This window comes from Bos grunniens, chromosome 8 (genome assembly GCF_055505025.1).
Source record: "Bos grunniens cultivar Pamir isolate PY7600 chromosome 8, Bosgru_T2T1.0, whole genome shotgun sequence".
Taxonomy (NCBI): domain Eukaryota; kingdom Metazoa; phylum Chordata; class Mammalia; order Artiodactyla; family Bovidae; genus Bos; species Bos grunniens.
Window position 1 is genome coordinate 90,726,006 of NC_141172.1, and position 21,843 is coordinate 90,747,848.

General features: G+C 41.0%; 1 pseudogene across 1 annotated transcript; it reads right to left on the reverse strand.

The window, feature by feature from the left end:
- Nucleotides 1-10,721: 10,721 nt before the first annotated feature.
- LOC147367673 (bile acid-CoA:amino acid N-acyltransferase-like) lies at nucleotides 10,722-21,576 on the reverse strand (annotated as a pseudogene). Its single transcript, XR_015168819.1, has 3 exons — nucleotides 21,567-21,576; nucleotides 20,942-21,144; nucleotides 10,722-11,504 (listed from the first exon to the last, which is right to left on the reverse strand). The product of XR_015168819.1 is annotated as a bile acid-CoA:amino acid N-acyltransferase-like (transcript).
- Between the last annotated feature and the right edge of the window lie 267 nt (nucleotides 21,577-21,843).

Below are 21,843 nucleotides of genomic sequence, written 5' to 3' on the forward strand. Positions count from 1 at the left end.
GATCCTTTTTTTTTTTTTTTAGTTCTCAGGGGTGGGGTTATCAGCACATGCTGCCACAGGCTCTGGTCAAAGGCTCAGTTTAGCTGGCATGCCTTTCAATCCAAATGTTTCATAGTGGAGCCTTTCATTTCATCACATAGGTCTGGTTTCTATGCTTCTTCCCTGGACTTCTCTCAACTCCTAGCTCTCTTCTCTTTTGCTTCAGTTCCTTCCCTATATCCTCCCCTAAGTCAGTAGTCTCTTAGGCAGCATGTTTTTGTTGGTTTCTAAGAAGATGGTATCCATCTTCAGAGTGGTGTGGTTTTCAGACTCATCTGGAGAGTCGGTTAAACACAGACTCAGGGCCCTTTACCTGCAGATTCTGACTTGATAGGTTTTGGTTAAGTTTTTGGGATCTGTACTTTTAACAATAGATTCTAAAACATAGCCCAGTTTGCAAACCATTCTTCCAAGGGAGGGCTGAAGCCCTCTCCATGCAAAAATGCTTCCTCAGGATAAGAATCCCTGATATCCGTTCCACTGTTAATCCTATCAGTCAATGTCTATTGTCAAATGTACAAGTGAACCAAACTACAAACTGCAGACTGCACCTGCAGGTCGTGAGTTCCTTGAGGGAGGGTACCACATCTTCTAATTTTTGCATCTCTTGCAGCCAGTGAAGTGTAGCTAACCTCTGGAATCAGAGAACCATGATAGGAACCCTGATTCCTTTACATCTGTCATTGTGATTGACCTCAGACAAATTACTGACCTTTCCTTAGATGTCAGCTTTCTAACTTGTGAAATGTGAATGGTACGATAAAATATATTAAAAGTGAAATGTAAGCCTTGAGGAGAAGGGGTCAATTTCGGGAGTCATGAGCAAACTGGAACATCTGGAACAAGAGGAGACTGTTTCGGCATACAGCTCTTACACTGGATGAGAGGTACCTTGGTAGGACAGCAAAGCTCCCAGCTGAGTGACTAATTCCCAGGACTAGATCCAAGGATGGGGGTTGACTGGGGAGGAACACACAGAAATAGAATGCTGTTTTTACTCAAACTCCAAGAGAAGCACAGAGACTTTCCCTGGTAGTCCAGTGGCTAAGACTCAGCCTTCCAATGTAGGGTATGCTGGTTTGATCCCTGGTCAGGGAATGACGATCCCACATGCTTCAGAATACAGCCAAAAATAAATAAATAAATAAGAGAAGCACAAGAATCAGGGCTCCAGTTGTTCTTGTTGTTGTTCAGTCACCAATTCGAATCCAACTCCTCGTGACCCCATGACCGCACCATGCCAGGCTCCCCTGTCCTTCACTATCCCCGGAGTTTGCTCAGATTCATGTCCATTGGGTTGGTAATGCCATCTAACCATCTCATCCTCTGCCGCCCCCTTCTACTTTGACCTTCAATCTTTTCCAATAAAAGGGTCTTTTCTAAGGAGTCAGTTCTTTGCAGTAGGTGGCCAAAGTATTGGAGCTTCAGCATCAGTCCTTCCAATGAATATTCAGGGCTGATTTCCTTTAGGATTGACTGCTTTGATCTCTTTGTAGTCCAAGGGACTCTCAAGGGTCTTCTCCAACACCACAGTTCAAAAGCATCAATTCTTCAGTGCTCAGCTTTCTATATAGTTCAACTCTCACATTCATACATGACTACTGGAAAAATCAGCTGACTATATGGACCTTTGTCAGCAAAGTGATGTCCTACTTTTTAATATGCTGTCTAGGTTGGTCATAGCTTTCCTTCCAAGCAGCAAGCATCTTCTAATTTCATGGCTGCAGTCACCATCCCCAGCGATTTTGGAGCCAAAGAAAATAAAATCTGCCACTGCTTCCACTTTTTCCCATCTATATGCCATGAAGTGATGGGAGCAATTGCCATGATCTTAGTTTTTTGAATGTTGAGTTTTAAGCCAGCTTTTTCACTCACTACTTTCAAACCCATATCAAGAGGCTCTGTAGTTCCCCTTCACTTCCTACCATTAGAGTGGTTTCATCTGCATATCTAAGTTGTTTATATTTCTCCCAGAAATCTTGATTCCAGCTTGTGATTCATCTAGTCTGGCATTTTGCATGATGAACTCTGCATATAAGTTAAATAAGTAGGATGATATACTTGACGTACTCCTTTACAAATTTTGAACCAGTCAACGTTTCATATCCAGTTCTATTGACCTGCATACAGGTTTCTCAGGAGGCAGGTAAGTTAGTCTGGTACTTCCACCTCTTTTAAGAATTTTCCACAGTTTGTTGTGGTCCACACAGTCAAGGGCTTTAGCATAGTCAGTGAAGCAGAAGTAGATGTTTTTCTAGAATTTCCTTGCTTTCTCTGTGTTCCAATGAATGTTGGCAATTTGATCTCTGCTTCTTCTGCCTTTTTTAAACCCAGACTGTACATTTGGAAGTTCTTGGTTTGTGTACTGCTGAAGCCTAGCTTGAAGGATTTTGAATATAACCTTGCTACCCTGGTGGCTCAGAGGTTAAAACATCTGCCTGCGATGTGGGAGACCTGGGTTCGATCCCTGGGTTGGGAAGCTCCCCTGGAGAAGGAAATGGCAACCCACTCCAGTATTCTTGCCTGGAGAATCCCTTGGAGAGAGGAGCCTAGTAGGTTACATGCCATGGGGTAGCAAAGAGTTGGACACGACTGAGCGACTTCACTTTCATACTTTGCTAGCATGTGAAATAAATGTAATGCTAGTTTGAACATTCATTTGGCATTGCCCTTCTTTGGCACTGGAATGAAAACACCTTTTCCAGTCCTGTGCCACTGATAAGTTTTCCAAATTTGCTGGTATATTGAGTGCAACACTTGAACAACATCATCTTTTAGGATTTGAAATAGCTCAACTGGAATTCCATCACCTCCATTAGCTTTATTCATAGTGATGCTTCCTAAGGCCCACTTGACTTCACACTCCAGGATATCTGGCTCTATGTGAGTGACCACACCATCATGGTTATCATCCAGATCATTAAGACCTTTTGTTTAGTTCTTCTGTGTATTCTTGCCACCTCTTTTTAATATCTTCTGCTTCTGTTAAGGTCTTTGCTGTTTCTGTCCTTTATATTGCCCATACTTGCATGAAATATTCCCTTGATATCTCTGGTTTTCTTGAAGAGATCTCTAGTCTTTCCCATTCTACTGTTTTCCTCTATTTCTTTGCATTGTTCATTAAGAAAACCTTCTTTCATCTCTCTTTGCTATTCTCTGGAACTCTGCGTTCAGTTGAGTATATTTTCCCCTTGTCTTTCACTTCTTTTCTTTCCTCAGCTACTTGTGAGGCCTCTTCAAACAACCACTTTGCCCTCTTGCATTTCTTTTTCTTTGAGATGGTTTCGGTCACTGCCTCCTGTACAATGTTATGAACCTCCATCCATAGTTCCTCAGACACTCTGTCTAGCAGATCTAATCCCTTGAATCTATTCATCACCTTCACTGTATAATCATAAGGGATTTGATTTAGGTCATAGCTGAATAGCCTAGTGATTTTCCCTACTTTCTTCAATTTAAGCCTGAATTTTGCAATAAGGAGCTCATAATCTGAGCCACAGTCAGCTCCAGGTCTTGTTTTTGCTGACTGTATAGAGTTTCTCCATCTTCAGTTGCAAAGAATATAATCAATCTGATTTCAGTATTGACCATCTGGTGATGTCTATATGTAGACTCGTTTCTTGTGTTTTTAGAAGAGGGTGTTTGCTATGACCAGTGCATTCTCTTGACAAAACTCGGTTATCCTTTGCCTCACTTCATTTTATAAGCATGGCCAAACTTACCTGTTATTCCAGGTATCCCTTGACTTTCTACTTTTGCATTCCAATCCCCTACAATGAAAATGACTTTTTTTTAATGTTAGTTCTACAAGGTGTCATAGGTCTTCATTGAACCACTCAGGTTCAGCTTCTTTAGCATCAGTTGGGGCATAGACGTGTATTACTGTGATAATGAATGGTTTCCCTGGAAACAAACTGAGATCATTCTGTCATTTTTGAGGTTGCACCCAAGTACTGTATTTTGGACTCTTGTTGACTATGAGGGCTACCCAACAAAGGTCTGTCTAGTCAAAGTTTTGGTTTCTCCAGTAGTTGTGTATGGATGTGAGAGTTGGACTATAAAGAAAGGTGAGCGCCGAAATATTGATGCTTTTGAACTGTGGTGTTGGAGAAGACTCGAGAGTCCCTTGGACAGCAAGGAGATCCAACCAGTCCATCCTAAAGGAATATTCATTGGAAGGACTGATGCTGAAGCTGAAACTCCAATACTTTGGCCACCTGATATGAAGAACTGATTCATTTTAGACACTGATGCTGGGAATAATCGAAGGCAGGAAGAAAAGGGGACAACAGAGGATGAGATGGTTGGAAGGCATCACCGACTCTATGGACATGAGTTTAAGTAAGCCCTGGGAGTTGCTGATGGACAGGGAAGCCTGGCATGCAGCAGTTCATGGGGTTGCAAAAAGTCGGACACAAGTGAGTGACTAAACTGTACTGAACTGAACATTTCTTCTAAGGAATTCTTGCCCACAGAAGTAGATATCATGGTCTTCTGAATTAAATTCATCCATTTTAGTTCACTGATTCCTAAGATATCAGTGTTCAATCATACCATCTGCTTGACTATGTCCAATTTACATTGATTCATGAACCTAACATTCCAGGTTCCTATGCAATATTGTTCTTTACCACATGGTACTTTCCTTTCACCACCAGACACATCCATAATGGAACATTCTTTCCATTTCAGCCCAGCCACTTCATTCTTTCTGGAACTATTAGTAATTGCCCTGCACTATTCCCAGTAGTTTATTGGACACCTTCTGACCTGGAGGGCTCATCTTCTAGTATCATATCTTTCTGCCTTATCGTATTGTTTATGGGGTTCTCAAGGCAAAAATACTGGAGTGGTTTGCCATTCCTTCCTTCATTGGACCACATTTTTTCAGAACTCTCCACTATGATTTGTCTGTCTTGGTTGGCCCTACATGGCATGACTCATAGCTTCAGAGTTATACAAGCCCCTTCACCACCACATGGCTGTGATCCATGAAGTGAACCAGAAATTGGGGTATTGCAGGAGTGGAGATGGACAGTGGTGATGGTAGCACATCAGTGTGAATATGCTTAAAGTCACTGTATAATTCAGCATATATTCATCTAAAAATGCTTAGAATGGTAAATTTTATGTTTTATCTATTTGCCACAATAATAAAAAAGCCAGGACCTTCTATAAAGTTTTATTCATATAATTTAAAAAATTAAATAAGATTAATATGGAATTAATTTGTTTTAACTCTAGCAACATTAATATGCCAGAACTGGAGGGATTTTTTGTTTTACTGTATTTTTTAGATTTTATCATATAGTTTAATTTAGTCTTAAATGTGTCTAGTTCTTCTGATATGTAAAATGCCAAATATATGTATCAGATCAGATCAGATCAGTCGCTCAGTTGTATCCGACTCTTTGCGACCCCATGAATCGCAGCACACCAGGCCTCCCTGTCCATTACCAACTCCCAGAGTTCATTCAGACTCACGTCCATCGAGTCAGTGATGCCATCCAGCCATCTCATCCTCTGTCGTGCCCTTTTCCTCCTGCCCCCAATCCCTCCCAGCATCAGAGTCTTTTCCAATGAGTCAACTCTTCGCATGAGGTGGCCAAAGTATTGGAGTTTCAGCTTCAGCATCATTCCTTCCAAAGAAGTCCCAGGGCTGATCTCCTTCAGAATGGACTGGTTGGATCTCCTTGCAGTCCAAGGGACTCTCAAGAGTCTTCTCCAACATCACAGTTCAAAAGCATCAATTCTTCAGCGCTCAGCTTTCTTCACAGTCCAACTCTCACATCCATACATGACCACAGGAAAAACCATAGCCTTGACTAGACAGACCTTTGTTGGCAAAGTAATGTCTCTGCTTTTGAATATGCTATATAGTTTGGTCATAACTTTCCTTCCAAGGAGTAAGCGTCTTTTAATTTCATGGCTGCAGTCACCATCTGCAGTGATTTTGGAGCCCAGAAAAATAAAGTCTGACACTGTTTTCACTGTTTCCCCATCTATTTCCCATGAAGTGACGGGACTGGATGCCATGATCTTCATTTTCTGAATGTTGAGCTTTAAGCCAACTTTTTCACTCTCCACTTTCACCTTCATCAAGAGGCTTTTGAGTTCCTCTTCACTTTCTGCCATAAGGGTGGTGTCATCTGCATATCTGAGGTTATTGATATTTCTCCCGGCAATCTTGATTCCAGCTTGTGTTTCTTCCAGTCCAGCGTTTCTCATGATGTACTCTGCATATAAGTTAAATAAACAGGGTGACAATACACAGCCTTGACGTACTCCTTTTCCTATTTGGAACTAGTCTGTTGTCCCATGTCCAGTTCTAACTGTTGCTTCCTGACCTGCATACAGATTTCTCAAGAGGCAGATCAGGTGGTCTGGTATTCCCATCTCTTTCAGAATTTTCCACAGTTGATTGTGATCAACCCCGGTGGATCCAGGGAATTCGAAGCCGGACAGCATCGGCGATCAGGAAACAACAGCTTATTTAAACGTTAATTAAGGATATAAAGAGTAATAGAATAAGGATAGCTCAGTGAGGAAATTCAGTGGAGAAAAGAGGCTGAATGATTCAGCCAGAAGGTAAGAGAAAGAACGACATGGGGAGACCAAGTTTTGGTGAACAAGGCCCGTACTTTATTTTCCAAAGTAGTTTTTATACCTTAAATTGTGCATAGAGGATAATGGGGGAAGGGGGTAGAGTCATGCAGTAAGCCAGGTTTTCTTCCTGCAAACTTATCATATGCAAAAGTTTAGGTGATTTGCATCATCTTCTGGCCCGGAGGCCTGTTAACATTTTAAGAAACTTATTTTTCTCTAAAGGTGATTATTCTAAAGTCAGGCACCACCCTCCAAAAGCATTAGATAAAGTTGCATTCCTATAGGGCAAAGGTGTGGTGGGCTATAACAAGAAAAAGAATTAACTCAAGGGTCCAAGATTACAAACATTAAAGCTACTACTTACACCAATTATATTAATCAATACACTGCCAGGGACACAGCAAGTAAGGGATATGGAGACTTAGCAGCAAACTGGCTCAACAAGTGAAAATCCCTTCACCAATACAATTTCTAATCAATCTTTCAACTGCTCAAAGGAATCTGTATTTAGACAGTTTAGAACATCTCATGCCTCTCATAGTTGGGAGGCTCTGAGCAATCACATGTGGCCAGAAAAACCTATTCAGGTAGGCTAGAGGACTTCCAAAGGAGTTTGTAGGTTGAAACACTGTCACACCCAGGAATTATTAACTGGAGCTGTAAGTTAACTCTTTTTTCAGAGAGAGGTAGTGGGGGACAGCCCCCCATAAAGTCAGAGGTGTAGGTAAGAGCACAAAGCAGAAAGTAGGCAGACTGGTTTGGGGGGTAGATGCTTGAGAATTTCCAGGGGCACTCCTGAGGCTCGATCCCGCCTTTGCATATGCCGAGCCTCCTTCCTCATGACCTTTGCCACGGGCGGAGTTCCTCACACTGGCTCCTGGCAGTGATAGAATTCCAGTTGAGCTATTCCAGATCCTGAAAGATTATGCTGTGACAGTGCTGCACTCAATATTCAATATGCAATATGCACTCAATATGCAATATGCCGGCTCGCGGCACACACAGTCAAAGGCTTTGGCATAGTCAATAAAACAGAAATAGATGTTTTTCTGGAACTCTCTTGCTTTTTCCATGATCCAGCGGATGTTGGCAATTTGATCTCTGGTTCCTCTGCCTTTTCTAAAACCAGCTTGAACATCAGGAAGTTCACGGTTCACATATTGCTGAAGCCTGGCTTGGAGAATTTTGAGCATTAAAGGCAGCATCAGAAGGCAAGCGCTTAAAACCCAGGGACCACGTCTATCTCCTTCGAAGAAGCGAAACCCGTAACATCACCCCCATCAATTCCGGTTTGAGCACGCTTCTCTTCTCTTCTGCGACGGGCATGCCGAAGCACGGCCGAGAGGAGCCAACCCACGTCCGAGGTCAGGGGCAGAAGCCAGGAGGACCCAATACCTGAAGGGCGGCGGCCAAGAGGAGTTACCCCACGTCCTAGGTCAGGGGCAGCGGCCTAGAGTAGCAGACTGTGACAGCGCAGGAACGGCCGAGAGGAGCTACCCCACGCCCTGACACCGGAGGCCAGGGGCGGCGGCCAGGAGGAGCAACCCCATGTCCAAGGAGCCGTGGCTGCGCGGGCGCAGGAGGGCCTAGAGGAGCTATCCCACATTGAAGGTAAGGAAGGGCAGCGGTGAGGAGATACCCCTCGTCCAAGGTAAGGAGCAATGGCTGCGCTTTGCTGGAGCAGCCGTGAAGAGATACCCCACACCCAAAGTAAGAGAAACCCAAGTAAGACGGTAGGTGTTGCAAGAGGGCATCAGAGGGCAAACACACTGAAACCATACTCACAGAAAACTAGTCAATCTAATCACACTAGGACCACAGCCTTGTCTAACTCAATGAAACTAAGCCATGCCTGTTGGGCAACCCAAGACGGGCAGGTCATGGTGGAGAGATCTGACAGAATGTGGTCCACTGGAGAAGGGAATGGCAAACCACTTCAATATTCGTGCCTTGAGAACCCCATAAACAGTATGAAAATATATGTATATACATGTATGTATATACATATATGTATATACATATGAAAGTGCAAGTCAGTCAGTCATGTCTGACTCTTCGACCACATGGACTATACAGTCTATGGAATTCTCCAGGCCAGAATCCTGGAGTGGGGAGCCATTCTCTTTTCCTCAGGAACTTCCCAACCCAGGGATTGAACCCAGGTCTCCTGCATTGCAGGTGGACTCTTTACCAACTGAGCCACCAGGGAAGCCCTTTATATACATACACACACACACACACACACACACACACATATGTATATAGAAGTTGTTTGGACTGAAAATATCTACCATAATATAGACAAGATACAATATACTAAGTATCAATAAAAATCCAGGATGTATTAAAAAAATTACTAGGAAAAATGTAATACCCCGGATAGAGCAACTAGCTTTTAAAAAGAGATAATTTCTGTCCTAATTAAACTACTATAGGAAAGAAGGAAAACTTCTGAATTCTTTTTATGAAACAAGTACAAAATTGACATAATACCTGATCCCCCAAAAGAACCCACAAAAAAATGTTTGATCTTATTTAATGTTAGAATTGGGGTTAGATCTTAGTTCCTCACCAGGGATCAAACCTGCATCTCCTGCAGTAAAAGCATAGAGTCTTAACCACAGGACCACCAGGAAATTCCTAGAGAAGTACTCTGACTGGCCAGGTCGAGAAATGTGAAAACTTCTATGAGTGACAGAGGAAGGAGGCTAAAAACCCCACTCATACTGAATGGAATATTTTCACTCTAAACAGAAGGTATCAAAAGTAAAGAAAATAAAGAAGTTAGGCAGATAAAACTGAAGTGGCCTCATGTTACTTCTATTATTCTATATTGGCTCCCCATCATACCTACAAAATGATTCAGAATACTTTCCTACCGATTCATCTTCACCTTGATTATCCATCATGTAAAAATTATATGAAATCTGAATTTCAGTGTTCATAAATAAAATTTAATTGGAACACGAATACAATCATTCATTACATCCTAAGGCTGCTTTTGTGCTATAACAGTAGGACTGAATAATAGTGACAGAGACCTTATGGACTACACAGTCAAAAATATTTACTATCTAGTCCTTTGCTAGAAAGAGTCTTATTGTTGTTCAGTTACTAAGTCATGTCCAGCTCTTTGCAACCCCATGAACTGCAGCATGCCAGGCTTCCCTGTCCTTCACTATCTCCTGGAATCTGCTTAAACTCATGTTCATTGATTCAGTGATGCCATCCAATCATGTCATCCTCTGTTGCCCCCTTCTCTGCTGGCCCCCAATCTGGAAGCACATAACCTACACCATCATAACTATCAAAACTACTTTCCTAAACTGAAATTCTGTGAATCTTAGATTGCTTCTCTTGAAAAATGCTGTATATGTTTAGACACATAAAAATATTTTCTTTAGTTAGCTTTTGTTGAATTATTGATTGTAGGCTGATTCAATGTTACCTCTGTAACTGCTTCCATATTGTCTTAATATATTTTTTACTCAGGTCTAGTTTTCCAAACGGAGAAGGCAATGGCACCCCACTCCAACACTCTTGCCTGGAAAATCCCATGGATGGAGGAGCCTGGTGGGCCGCAGTCCATGGGGTCACTAAGAGTCGGACAAGACTCATCGACTTCACTTTCACTTTTCACTTTCATGCATTGGAGAAGGAAATGGCAACCCACTCCAGTGTTCTTGCCTGGAGAATCCCAGGGACGGGGGAGCCTTGTGTGCTGCCGTCTATGGGGTCGCACAGACTTGGACACGACTGAAGCGACTTGGCAGCAGCAGCAGCAGTTTTCCAAACCAATGAAGTAACCATGAGCATAGTTTTTTCTTTCTTTTTTAAAATACTTATTTATTTGGCGGCTCTGGGGCTTCGTTCCAGCATGTAGGATCTTCAGTCTTTGCTGTGGCATGTATGCTCTGTCTACTTGCAGCGTGCTAACTCTTAGTTGCAGCATGTGGGATCTAGTTCCCTCACCAGGGAATGAATGCCGGCACCTTGCATTGGGAGCATGGAGTCTTAGTCACTGGACCACCAGTGAAGTCCCGTGAGCATATTTTCAAATATGAGAAAACTAAGCATATTTTAAAATGTATTTTATTTAAGTATAGTTGATTTACAATGTTGTGTTAAAAAGCACATTAATTTGGGTTTTAAGAAATCCATTTGTCAGCACCTGGTTCTATTGTTCCATGAAAATCAAGTGAAGGTCTGGTAAAGCATCCTATTCCTTCTCTATTTCTAGGAATATTTGCTCTTCTCAGAGATGATGGGTCACAACTGGAATAAGGTGTTTCCTGAGAAACTTCTGGATTTCCTTCCAAGAATGTTCATGTCCAGCTGTGTGTGGGAAAAGGAATCTCCTCCTCAGTGCATGGAGAAGTGGAGATTAGAGATCCTGGAGGCACAGCACGGGAGTTGGGGCCGGGGGGGAGGCTGTATCAGGTGACCCACTCCAAAGTAAGACAGCAGAGTGTAGTTGTTCCTCCCACGTCTCCTCAGATGTTCTGTGCTTGCTCTGCATATGCTTTCCCTACTGACATTCTTATCTTCTTCTCCCACAATGAAGAGAAAATGTCCCTGGGTCTTTTCAATGGAGAGAAAAGAAGTCTCACTGGCTTCAGCTCTAGTTTCCTCAAATATGTGCTATAACCTTACTAACCCTAAGGCACTGATGGATAGTAGAGGAGGAGAGAATGGCAAGGGCTGATTTATCTGATCATGATATATCTGTGGAATGTCAAGAATAAAGTTGGCCTCATTAATAAGCACGGTGGCTGTGACTTCTTTTAGGTGAATAGCCATGGAGAGGCCAATCTCTGCTCCTTTCATATGGAGACTACCCCAATGCCTGGCCCAAGGACCTGTAAAAAAATTAATACAGAAGCCTCAAGTAAATATTAATACAACCTGGAGACCAGTGGAAGGAGCTCTCATTTCTGCAACAGTGGCAAAGCCCAACAGGTAGAAAGGCTCCTCTTCTTTCCAGCAAGGACTCAGTCAATGAAAAGTCTTGGGTTCTTTGCTCACTGTAAGCCCTCCCATCTTCCTTTTCCCCTCCAGGAAATCCTTCCCCTGCTGTGCAGGGACTTGCATGTGGTTCACCATGGTTCTAGACCTCAACTTGCAATTTCTGCTGATCCTGAATAACCTCATCCTTGCTGGAAAAGCATCTGGCATTCTATTTGTTTTAGGTCAACATTTGGTGGCCCATACAAGAACCAGAGAGCTTCCCTGGTGGCTCAGTGGTAAAGAATCTGCCTGCAATGCAAGAGACCTAGGTTCTGTCTCTGGGTCAGAAAGATCCCCTGGAGAAGGAAATGGCAATCTGGGAAATCCCATGGACAGAGGAGCCTGGCAGGCTACAGTCCATAGGGACACGACTTAGTGACTAATCCACCACCACAAGGACCAGAGGAAACCCCCAAAGACTCTCGGGCTAATGAGCAAAGAGGTGAGGTATCCACAGTTGAGCCCTTTATTGCTCATTCCTTTTCTCACTGACCCTGTACATCTTTCTCCTGATTCTAGCCTTTGTAGTCTGTGGACTAAGAATGCTGTCTGCCACATCAGTAGAAAAAGGATGTGGTGGCCATTAAGCCATTAGCCACTATAGCCCCTCCTCCGACAGAGAACCCTGAGGGAACTCAGGATGGAAACAAACAGGATGCTGGTCCTAGATGGTTGATGTGTATATCAAAGGAATGATTTCAGTGAACCCAGATTCTTGTATCTTCCTATATGTAGAAAAGTACAAATTCATTAATTTGAGATGACTGGTTTTCTTTAATAAATAGTAATCTTTTGATCAGTAAAACCTGGCTTGCAAAAACCTGGTTTTTGTTGAAAAACTCTTACATATCCTGGCTTCTCCCTTACCTCTAGAGAGCAGTTCCTCAGAGCTATCTGAGAAGCTGCCCCCTCGGCTTAAAGGTCCTCAGTTTGTCCACCAAATAAAACATAATTCTCAACTTTCAGGTTGTGTTTTTCTTTTTTCAGTTGACCCCTCTTTGTACCCAAAGCTCTTCAGGTTGAATTAGGGATCTGTTTTTAGGTTTCACTCTTTCTGGTTAAAGCTTTGTTCTGTATGCAAATACTCTTGGCAGTTCAATCTTATTCTGAGATTAGACTGCTTCAGCTGAAATTGGCTGAGAAGCTGTCAGCCCAGTTCCTTCAGGTACAGGGGTTGTTTCACTCAAACTGAGTCAGTTCACTGAAACTCAGCCATCAGCCTGTACCTTTGGAATGGGTGCGGTTTCATAGGAACTAGCTGGGAAGCCTTCGGCCTGGCTCCTCCAGGACCAAGCTGTTCCCTCAGGACTGGCGGGTATTAGGCCTGCAGGCAGTTTGAGCTGCAAGCTGTTAAAACTGAACTGTTTAAGATATAAATTGTTGAAGCTGTTGGAAAATTATTCTTTTATTCTAGAGAAAAAGTCTCTGAGAAATTGTATCCTAGTTATCTATATATATTGAGGGCACCCCGCCCCCCCCCACACACACACACTGAGATTCTAGTCAATTTTATGTTTAAAATCTTTATTTTTCCTCATGCTAATGGACTGACCTAACCAAAGGCAATTCAGAATATCAATGGCCATTATGGGTAATTTTTGAAATTCCTAAGAAGGGAGTCTTTTATCAAAGCTAGTCCTTTTAAAACTAAGCCTTCTGAGGATGCAGAGCCTTCATTTATATTTCCTGAACTAAAGCTGAACTGTGAGCCATAGTCAAAGATTTTCCCAAAATAACCAAAGATCCTCACAAATTTTGTGAAAAATTTAACATCGTTATTCAAACTTATCAATCTTGTTTTTATAACTTACACCTGCTAGTTTCATATGCTTGTCAGTAAAGGACAAGCCCAGGATTAGATGAAAACCCCCAAATGGGAAAATCCTGAAATTTCCCTCTGATGGAGACAATTTTCAAACATTGAGGCGTGGGGAAGTAATTTTGGCTTATACACAGCAGCCTGAACTTTGTGTGAATTAAAATAGCTTGTTATACACATACAGCACATCTGCTTTAACCATCAAGGTAAAGAATGTCTGTTTTGAAGATAAGGGGAAAAACTCTCTTCTTAGGACATCCATATTAACACTCCCTGGAAGATGTTTCCCTTCCCAGACACCAGGTCTTACTGTCTCACTCTATATATACTAAATCTGTCTATTTTGGAAACTTGAAGGAATATACCCCTGTCATGTTTGATGTATGTTCTTTGTTCTGACAAAATATGTAGCTATGCTAAAAACCATTTTTCAATCAGTTTCTCAGAATAATCTGAGAGGTTGTCTCCTGGGTTATAGTCTTCAGTTTGGCTCAAAAAAACTCTTTTCTATTCCTATTACAAGTAGTTTATTGATTATTTCCATCAACACCTAAGATTACAACACAGAGACCAACCTACTAACTTATATGATCAAGTTTGGGCAATTGCTAGGTGACTTTTTTAAAGCCTATTGATTGGAACAAAATTCAGACTTTTAACATGAAAACCTGATGAATCTGCTCATGACTATTACAATCAACTTCAGATTATTTTAAAAGAAAATTCTGATCTTTTAAAGGTTGATTCCACCCAGATAGCTTTTAACTTTATGTTTATTAATAGACTAAACCAGAACATTTCCTTTCTAGTAAAAAGAACCAATATGGAATGGGAAACTAGAATTTTCCACTCCAGAGTTTAGTTAATCTGGCAAACTCTCTCTCTCTCACACTCTGAATGAGTCACAAAAATGAAAGACCACTGAAATTCTTAAACTCCAGCAAATGATAGTCCCTAAATGAAAACCAAAACCCTCCTAGTTTTAAACACCTTCTGCCCTCTAGCCAGTCTTTCTAATGTTCTCCCAGTTCTCAATAATAGGGTTTGGGGGGGGACTCCAGGGTCTCTTTCCCACCTTCCCTCTTAATAGAATGGGAGAAACATTTCCTCAGCTTGAGGATGGGTCTCTTCCTGTTCTAAGTAACACCAGAACCACAATCTCGGTGCTCAGCACCACTACTATAAAGTAGCCCCTGCCTCGGAGTACTAAAACAATTCAAATTTGGGATCTCTAGTGAACCCCAAAGAGCTTCCTGTTTCTGAACCTATTCCCTTTAGTTTAGGCCCTTTGAGAGATACATATCCTTTTCTCCTTAGCTCCTCTGCCCTTATCCATTTATTAGGTCCAGACTTCTTAGATAAGCATCATGCCAGAATTTCTTTATCCCGAAATGGGAAAATAATTCTAGCATTTGACAGTAGTCATCAAAGTAACCAATCACATAAATTAAATGACCCTTTGACATCTTTTCATTGCTTCAGCTCTGAGTCCTAGAGCTGATTCTCAGAACACTGATTATTTGTTCTATTGAATTAGCTGTGACTTTCCTATGGACAAAAATCTGTAACTGACCCTGGCAAAATTCACAGCACACCTCCCATCATGACTCAGATAGGTCCCTCAAAACCTCTTTCTGGCATTAATCAATACCTTTTAAGTAAAGAAGCCCTTAATGGAAGACTGCAAGTCTCAAGACCTCATTATCCCTTGTACTAGTCTTTCTAATATTTCTACTTGACCTGTGAGAAAACCTAGGACCCAGGATGGATGTTCACCCAGAATCTCCAGGTAATAAACAACACATCCCTCGATGCCTTGTTGTTCCTAACTCTTATATGTTACTAATATCCACTGTCACTAGAAGTAAACTCTTTACCATAATTGATTTATGCAGTGCATTCTCTAGTACTCCAGTTGATGAAGCCAGCCATTAAATTTTGCCTTTATTTGGAAAGAAAAAGAATTCACCTGGACACTAATGTCTCAGGTTTCACTGAGAGTCCTTATTTCTCAATTCCTGAAGGCTGGTCTGGATGACAGAGTGTGTGGATGATTTGCTTCTTTGCTCTTCTTCTCAAGCCTCCTCAGAGAAAGGCAGCATACACTTGCTAAAGTATTAGCTTCAAAGGGATATAAAGCCACCAAAATTTCAAAGGAAAATTGCAGTTTGTTCAAACTCAGGTTGATATTTAGGGCATCTGATATTAGAACAGGGACTACACCTAGATCCAGATAGACTTTATAGTGTCCAGAGTTTCCCCAAACCCAAAACTAAACACCATCTGTGACATTTTCTTGCAATAGTTGGTTATGCTGAAATTAGATTTCAAATTTCCCTCTTATGGCCAAATCTCTTTGTGTTTTATTCAAGAATAACAACCCCAGCCCAATTTAAGAGGAAAAACCAGAGGACATGGCTTCTAAGGCCTTAAAAGAGAGCTTGATGAACTCACCTTTCTTGGGGCATTCCAATGATCAGATTTCCTTTTACCTTTTTTGAAAAGGAAGGAGATGCCCTTGGGGTACTCACCCCAAAACACAAGGACCACCACTGACCCATAGGGTATTCTAGCCAGCAGCTGGATCCTGTGACAGGAACACCAAACTTGCCTTAGAGTGATTAAGTTCAGTTCAGTCACTCAGTTGTGTCCGACTCTTTGCAACCCCATGAGCTGTAGCACTCTAGGCTTCCCTGTCCATCACCAACTCCTGGAGTTTACACAAACTCACATCCATTGAGTTGGTGATGCCGCCAACCATCTCATTCTCTGTCGTCACCTTCTCCTCCCGCTTTCAATCCTTCTCAGCATCAGGGTCTTTTCAAATGAGTCAGTTCTTCACACAGGTGGCCAAAGTATTGGAGTTTCAGCTTCAGCATCAGTCCTTCCAATGAATATTCAGGACTGATTTCCTTTAGGATGGACTGGTTGGATCTCTCTGCTGTCCAAGGGACTCTCAAGAGTCTTCTCCAACACTGTAATTCAAAAGCATCAATTCTTCAGCACTCGGCCTTCTTTATAGTACAACTCTAACATCCATACTGGAGAAGGCAATGGCACCCCACTCCAGCACTCTTGCCTGGAAAATCCCATGGACAGAGGAGCCTGGTTGGACAAGACTCATCGACTTCACTTTCACTTTTCACTTTCATGCATTGGAGAAGGAAATGGCAACCCACTCCAGTGTTCTTGCCTGGAGAATCCCAGGGACGGGGGAGCCTGGTGGGCTGCCATCTATGGGGTCTCACAGAGTCGGACACGACTGAAGCAACTTAGCAGCAGCAGCAGCATAAATTCTATGCTAAAATAATGCACATAGGCAAGCCTGCCAATCCAGAAGGCAGAATCAGACATAACTATTTGTAAAATAAATAACTAATAAGAACCTGTTGCATAGCATAGGGAATACTACTCAATACTACATAGTGGCCTAAATGGGAAAAGAATCTGAAAAAAAAAAAAAAGTGCATATATGTATATGCATAACTGATTCACTTTACTATATTTTCTGAAACTAACACAACACTGTAAATTAACTATACTCCAATAAAAATTAAGAAAAAAAAGATTCTCAGAAGAAATGGGCTATAAGTTGAGTATTTATGTAAAAAAAAAAAAAAATTAGAGCAAACAAGAAGAAATGGCATTCTATGTTAAGTATAGTAGACATTGTTAGCTGCCTAGACAGGGGCCAGTCTCCAGTTTTAAAGCTAACATGGCCTTGTTTTTTCAGGGCATAGCAATGTATCTAGTCTCAAAAGATAAATTCTGATGGATGTGAATCCATTCACCTTTGCTACATCGTTTTCAAGCCTCTCCTGGAAAGACAGTAAATTTTACCTATGATCTTGGCTTTTTCCCCCGACATAAAATAGAATAGAATCATGAGGAGAAAGCCAAGTTTCCTGACCATTTTTTCCTGCTTATAATGCTGGCATGTTGATTTAATGCCTGAAATGCAACAGCCATCTTGTGATCTTGAGGAGAAAGCCAGGAAATTACAGAAATGTCAGTCCAGTCTCCTTGTTCAGAAACTCCTATGAGTCTCCAAACTAAAGCTGGAAACACCTATCTCCAGGTCTGTTACATGAGAAAATAAAATGCCTTATGTTGATGCTGCTTAAGCCACCCTCAGTGACTTTTCTGAAAACACAGCCAAAGCATTCCTAGTCGATTCACCATGGGAAGAACACTTGCTAAAACTCAGAAGCAGTGCATTCAGGGGACCACAGTAGTTCTTTATTACTTGAGTTTAAAGTACAAAACAGGAAGTAGTAAAATAAGGCTGAAAAGGAAAATAGCAACTTGACAGGAAATGGCTTGGAAGAACATGCTAATAAACAGCTTTGATTCTCTTCCTTACACAGAGAAGAATCAGGAGAAATTTTAAAGAGAAGCGTAAGATAAGGCATAAGTAGTAAAGAATCCATTTGCAATGCAGGAGGCCCCAGGTTGATTCCTGGGGTGGGAAGATCCCCTGGAGAAGGAATACGCTACCCACTCCAGTATTCTTGGGCTTCTCTGGTGGCTCAGGTGGTAAAGAATCTGCCTGCAAGGTAAGAGACGTGGGTTCGATCCCTGGGTTGGGAAGATCCCCTGGAGAAGCACATGGCAACTCACTCCAGTATTATTGCCTGGAGAATCCCCATGGTCAGAGAAGTCTGGAGGGCTACAGTCCAAGGGTTGCAAAGAGTCAGACATGACTGAGCAACTAACCATACACACACATATTTATAAGTCAGATTATGAAAAACTTTATTAAAAATGCTAGGAATCCTGACCTTTATCCTATAGTAAATTGAGAGACTGTTAAGCAAATGAGTAAAATAATTGTGCTCTAGAAAAACCTAGTCTTATAACTCTGACTTGCAAAAATGGAGGCAGAAAAGTCAAGCCTACTGCAATGGTACAGGTAAGAAAGAAGGTAGCTTTTTAAATTACTGGTGGTGATAAAAAGGAAACGTGTCCATGAGTTATTTATGAGGGTAGAATATACAACTCCTAGTTACCAACTTGGTATGGGAGAGCAAAAAAAAAAAAAAAAAAAGGGAAGAAGGAGTTAAAGATCTTTTTTTTTTAAAAAAAGTGCAAAATAAAGCCTTCATTCTGCTTGAGCACTGACCCCATGCAAGGATAGATTCAGGGAGTCACATCTCTTCTAAAGTCATATTGATTCCCTAGATTTTCTTAGAAAAAAAATTTTATTAAGTAATGTTTGGGTTTTTTCTTATTATTTAGAAAAATATGAATGAATATACCACTTGTATCTAGTTGACAGAAATGTCAGAAGTTCTTACAGCAAAGGAAAAAATGAAACAAATTGAGTGAGTCATATGTACTCTCCATTTTCTATCCTGCATAGTTAGAGAAGTAGCTTGAACTTCCACCCTCACCCCTAATTTGGTTTAAAAGAACCTTTCAAGTTCTGAAATTCTATGTCAATATAAAATATACTGAGTCACAGGTATGGCAGGAGAGATGAGAATTCAGAATGGATTTGGCCATGGAAAATAAAGTAAAGCCAGTATATCATGGATGAGCAACAACAACAAAAAGACTCAGATATATATGCAGGCTTTTTTTAAATTTATTTCTGGCCTTTGACAGAACATTAACTCTTATTACAACTTCTGCCACCAAATTTTGGATCAGGGAATTTAGAGGCCTTTGGAAGACACTTCAAATCAACAAAGGGAGAAAAAAGACTTCCAAGGAATTGAAATATCTGAGGTCTAGCCTTCTGAGGAACAGACAGTGTGAAGCAAGTTTAATAAAAAGTACTTAGAGCTTAGGAAAGAAATCTGGTTTCCAGGCCTGGCTTAGTCACTAACTAGCTATCTATCAGGGAATGTTTAACGGGAGGATTCCTACGTGCTGTTTCTCACAAGTCCTTTGTTTCTTTTTAAGCGGAACAGCACGTTGCTCCCAGGAACTGAGGTCATTGTGTGAGACAGGCTTGAATCTCCTTTAATAAACATTCTCTTTATGACAAAACTGTTTAGTCTTGATCCCCTTTCTTGAGATATGGATTGTCTCCTGACCTTGTGACCATTATTAATCCCTTGTTCCCTTGGTGACAGTTGCTGTACATTTGGTTTTCTGATTGTGGAAAGAAACTTCTTGTACCACAGCCTTTATATACTCACAGAGAAATCATTAAAGCACCTTTGCTCCATCAGAGCTTGGGTTCTGGTGTCTTTCTTTCTTTCTTTCTCTCTCTCTCTCCTCGGCTGATTCTTTGGAGTGCAGAGACCCATCCTGCTCACTCTCCTGCTCGGGCTTCTAAGACTCTTGAGAAGGCACCCTGTGCCTTCACCCCACCTCGAGAGGGTTCCCCGTGCCTTCGTGAGAGACGCAAGTCCTGTGTCAAGGGCTTTATTGTTTCTCTGCATAAACTAGGAAGTATCAGCCTCTCTCTCTCTTTCACTTTCTTATCGTTGCCTCTGGACCGCCAGGTCCTGGTCCATTAAAGGACCCCAACAGCTCTCTATGTAAATTGGTGGAAACAATGATAGAAAAGTCACCAGTACCTACAAGCAGACCCAAGTTAAAAGAGTGAGAAGCAGAATTGCATAACCTCTTAAATTCTTATTTAAGCCAACAAGAGGACTAGCACAATGATAACAATGCCTATTTGATAATTCAAGAACAATTCCATTATATTCATCAAAAATACCTATTTAAAAAGTCAACACATCAGTAGATTGTCAGCAATTGTTGTTCATCTTACAATGTCAACTCTGACCATATTTTGATGATCCTTATATGAAAAAGGATGTAATACAGAGTCTTAATTCATAGATTAATTCTTATTAAGAAAAAGATATTAACAATAAATAAGGGCTAAAATGAGTCAACTCTCTTACAGCAAGCAGCAAAGCACATTGTAAAATTTTAAGAAGTTACGTGGGTTAGAAAGTACTACAGCATTATGTTTAAGATGTGTCAAGTAACTAAAAATTCAGACCCTCTATTCAAATAAATACAGATTTTCTACCTGGTTAAGTATGGTGATTTAATAATTATCAGAGAATGTGATAATAATAATAATTCATCAGATTTATTGAGTGTTTAGTGTTGTCAGTTACTCTAATAAGACTTGGCTTTTAGTATTCCCTTTAATTCTCACAATAACCTTGTGAAGTAGTGCCATTACAATATTTTTTAACAGATGATGAAACTGAGGATTAGAAACTTGGCAACTTGCCCAAATTCCCACAACCAGATGGTATGGAGCCAGAAGTGAAAGCCATTTATGTCTGAATCCAAAGCCAATGCCTCTGATTCCATGAAGGACACAGACTATGTATTTCATATTTCTGAACTGAAGACACAGGATGCAAAATAAATTATGTGAATAGAATTTCAAGTTCACTGAGGGTAAATCACACTTAGAAGTTAAAAGAAGTCATAGAATATCATGGTTATTGAAAACTAGGGACCAAAACTGACTAAAAAGACAGAATTTACCTTAGTATGTCTCAGGACAAAGTTGACAGCTTCCTCAAAATATTCCAAATCTACTTTCTCCACTCTGAAAGGCAGGTCTTCATAGTTATCATAGGCCAAGGCCACGGCACCAAAGCCATGACTGGCCAGGAGACTGGCCTGGATTTCAGTCAATCCACCAATACCACCAAACCAATCAATTACGCCTGGGAGATAACCGTCTTCTGGGAAGAAAACAAAAACAAACCCCACAGAACTGAGTATGAAGGGAAGGTGAGAAAAACAGAATACTGATAACACAAAGGAGAAATGCACCACAAATTTTAGAGTTAGGTATAAATTTCCAATAGAATCTCCACATTTTCAGCCTTGTATCTGGGGCAGAATTAAAGCTGATTGAATATATAATGAAGCATAATATTCAGAAGTTTCATTGGAAACCATGTTCATTGACAATGTTCAGTCTCTAGAATCAGGGCCCTGAGGACTCATAATGAGTCATTTCTATAGTGTTGGAGTAAAGAAAGCCATAGAAATTAGGCCATGGCTTCTTAACCTATAAAGAGATACACAAATAGGCATCAGGAAATCAGTGAAGGTCCTGAAATTATGGGCAAGACTATGTATGTTTATATGTACATTTTACGGATGAGCATGCCCACAGATTTAATTGGGTTCTCAAAGAAGCATATGGCTTTAAAAAGAAAAAAATGTATTGAAATGATTATCTTATCTAAAATCCTGACCTAACATTGCTCTGTTATACTCATCTGACTATACAGTGATGACATTTTACACCAAAATGGGGATGGTCAGGGTATCATTCTATACTTACTGTGTAGGCAGCTTGCTTCCAAAATACAGTAGAGCCCACATATTGAAAATACTTTATTATGCCCTTATTGGGGATATTCTATTATGGC